The sequence below is a fragment of the Lygodium microphyllum genome, chromosome 9 (assembly GCF_053477565.2).
Source record: "Lygodium microphyllum isolate KBCC chromosome 9, Lygodium_microphyllum_v1.1.10, whole genome shotgun sequence".
Classification (NCBI taxonomy): domain Eukaryota; kingdom Viridiplantae; phylum Streptophyta; class Polypodiopsida; order Schizaeales; family Lygodiaceae; genus Lygodium; species Lygodium microphyllum.
The window spans coordinates 32,363,626-32,366,922 of NC_141143.1; the positions used below are offsets into that span (position 1 = coordinate 32,363,626).

The 3,297-nt window shown below is 40.1% G+C and overlaps 1 long non-coding RNA gene across 1 annotated transcript; it reads left to right on the forward strand.

The window, feature by feature from the left end:
- The first annotated feature begins 293 nt into the window (after positions 1–293).
- Positions 294–2,186, forward strand: LOC148030926 (uncharacterized). Its single transcript, XR_015691964.1, has 3 exons — positions 294–716; positions 1,289–1,544; positions 1,675–2,186. It is a non-coding gene; the product is annotated as an uncharacterized LOC148030926 (long non-coding RNA).
- The last annotated feature ends 1,111 nt before the right edge of the window (positions 2,187–3,297 follow it).

The following is a 3,297-nucleotide window of genomic DNA, read 5'->3' on the forward strand; positions in this document are numbered from 1 at the left end:
GAGGCCAAGGCGGAGAGGAATCCATGCCACGTTCACCACATGTTTCCTGGGGAGGACGTGTTATGCAGCATTCTTATATCGACGTTTTTGGCAGAACTAGAGATGCTCAAGCCTCATATAGTTTAGAGAACCGACAGCCTGCTGGCGCTACGGGCAGTCAGTGCCGACAAAAGTGAGGGAAACGTACGTGACACGAGACAGACGAGTGAGTTGGAGATTGGTCCTCCCTCTGAGAGAGAGAGAGAGAGAGAGAGAGAGAGAGAGAGAGAATAGAGCGCATGCGACGAGTGAGTGAGTTGGATATTGTTCCTCGCTCTGCAGACAGACGGAGAGAGAGATCAAAGAGAGCCGGGACGGGGGGGCGAACACAGCGATATCGGATAGAGAGTTGGGGAAGAAGAGAGGGCGTAGCGACGTTTCTAAATACGAGAGAGTGTGTGTTTGTGTGAGAGTGCGCGCGCCTTTTTCCACAGGACGAACACAGAGACGTCGGGTAGCCACACCCCGTTTTCCACAGGATATGCTGGTGAAGTTGTAGTGCTCAGTTGGAGTTGCAGGTATTCCTCTCCAGAGAAGAGACAGAGAGACACTCTCCCTTTTCATCCCTGTGATCGGCATACCTGCCACTCCAGCTAAGCCATACCACCCCACCTTCTCTCATGATCGACATGCGATGCTCTCGCTAAAGTAGACATGATCAAAGCCAACCATCAAAGGTGGTGCGCCTGATTATTCTTTCCTTGTGTTTTCTCTGTTATCGAGCGAGTGATTGTTTTTGCCGAGGTGGTAATCTCTGTTGTGATTAGATGAGAATAGGAGCTAACACGATCACGGGTACTCCTTTTCATTAAGCAAAATTAGTGTCGTACACAAGTTTCATTTGTCGGACAATGAAACGTATGGTCAGTAGATAACATCTTAAAACATACAGCTGATTAGTCTGTCATACATTACACAGCAGCTAGTTGAGGTGGTATGATGTATGATGGAACTACCGATGATCAGTCTAATCAATATGGGGCCGGCAGCCTCTACAAGTTTTGAGTGATCGATCGCCCTAACTATTTAATCCAACAGTAACAGACATACAGCGGCCCCCATTGGTCACCAAAAACTTCGCTGCTAGGCGATTCGGAATCCTTCAACTTCAAATGCTTGAGAGATTTTGAATTAATTTAGAGGATTCTCCAGAATAGTAGGCAATTCCTGGGTTTTAAGGTTGTAATCCTTCTTTCGTGGATACCTCGGGTTTGCTGTGTTGGATAAGGCGTATTTATATTTTGTGCAGGCGTGCTTACAAGCGGAGATGTGTGCATGAACAAGCTTGGAATGGGGAAAAGCCAGAGTGTAGTTGCAACAGTTATCACCATTGGCATGGCATGGCATGCTTGCATATGCTGAAGACCTTTCCAAAGTATGGTCTCTCACTGTGTCAAATTAAGAGGAATTACCTGCACTAAGACACAGGAATTACTTGCACTGGCGCCATCGGCTCTAAAAGGAAGCTGGTCGCTTTTGAGATAGTGCTGATGATCACAAAGCTGGTAAAAGTTCTCCCTTTCCACTAAGTACTCCTTTTTTAATTCTTTGTCGGCCTTTTTAAGTTCTCTGTTCCGGTTTTCATTTGTACTCGGATTACATGAAAATTAATTTGACAATGGATCGGTTTGATAGGAGGATTGAATTGCACATGGAAAGAGATTGCATCGCATCAAGTGTGCAGGCTTGTTGATAGGAGGATTAAATTGTATAGTAATCACATTTTGCTAGCATGTCGGGTTGGATGATTCCAGTGGTTCAAGCATCTCACGCTCGTCGATAAGAAGAATATTGAACAGTGCATTCTGGCGAAACATGAATCAGCTAGGTCTACTTGCCTCGTGCTGATTGGATAACTTAAGTTGCTTTATTTATGTAAGAAGAACATGTCTTCGTCGGTGTCCACAATGACATGCCAATGTATCATGTAATCATTTATCATAGTATTTGAACGCTGCTTTTCTCGTGTTGCCGTGGAAACCAATGATGTGTACCATGTGGCAAGAAACGAAGCAACTCAATGAACTCATTACAACATGTTCAATGGTATTTTAAGTTTGCGACTTGCCAAGAAATGAGTTAATGGATGCATCACATACTATGGCAATTTTACAAAATAAAGAACATTTTGATAGAGATGATGAATGCCAGGGCCCAATATTGTACACATTATTATTTGTACTTCTAAAGTTCTTGTGGGAGTTCCATAAAAATATAATTTGTGCTTGATACCTCATTGTCAATGTGACTAGTTATGCTAGTGGATGGTAAAGCATTACGAAAATGAAAGATCAAGGATCATGGAAATTAGCAATGTGTAGTCATTATGCTATCTAAACATTGTGCCATGTAAGGAAGAATGAGCTCTTTTGCAAGCAAGAACGATGACATGTTTCCTTAGATTTATGCATCGATTGTGTGGCCATTTTATATTGATCCTTGCTTGAGAACCATACTAAATGATAACATGGAGCGTGTATCGTGAAGGGTGTTCTTTAAGCAATTTGTGGTGCTAGGTGATTTATTTAAATGAGAACATTGTACACTCTTTTGTTTCTTCCACTTTTACATGGATTTAGAAATGAACTATATTTCATATTCAAAAGAATCAAAGGTCACTTTATCTTTGATATTCAAAATATTGAAATATGCCTTATTGTCTACAAAGCTTCACTTTTTTTGTTAGTTCATTATTAAATTAACTCTTTTAGTTTTGTTTAGGTAACACAAATGTACATATAATTTTTCCATAGTGAAATTGACCTATTGGTTGAATTCGGGCTAGTAATGTATGGTTTGAGGAACACCCATAGAAAATACATAATAAAAATGTGCAAGCAAACTTCAAGTTTGCATTGTCCTTCTTATGATGTCTTCCTCTAGAAGTTCTAGAAAAGGAATTATATATCTACACTAAAGATTAGTTGATTGGTTAATTTATTAAAGTTTGGGCATTAAAAGGAAACATATTAGATTTAGAGTTTGGTGGATCAAATGTGATTTCTCCAATCAATAGCGTTGTCGTGCCGCTATGCGTACATCGTGTAAAAAAATCTAGAGTGTGGTTTCCTTTTAGATTTAGAGAGCCAATGCCACTTTAGCCATTAGTATTAGTTTCCATGGTTCAAAATATTATATATATTTTTGGACAAGCTTTTAGCCAATTTTTGATATTCTAGATATTATCTCTTGTAAAAAACCATAAAACTATAGACAATTTCTACATTAGGATGACATGTAAAAGAAAGCATGTAGCTT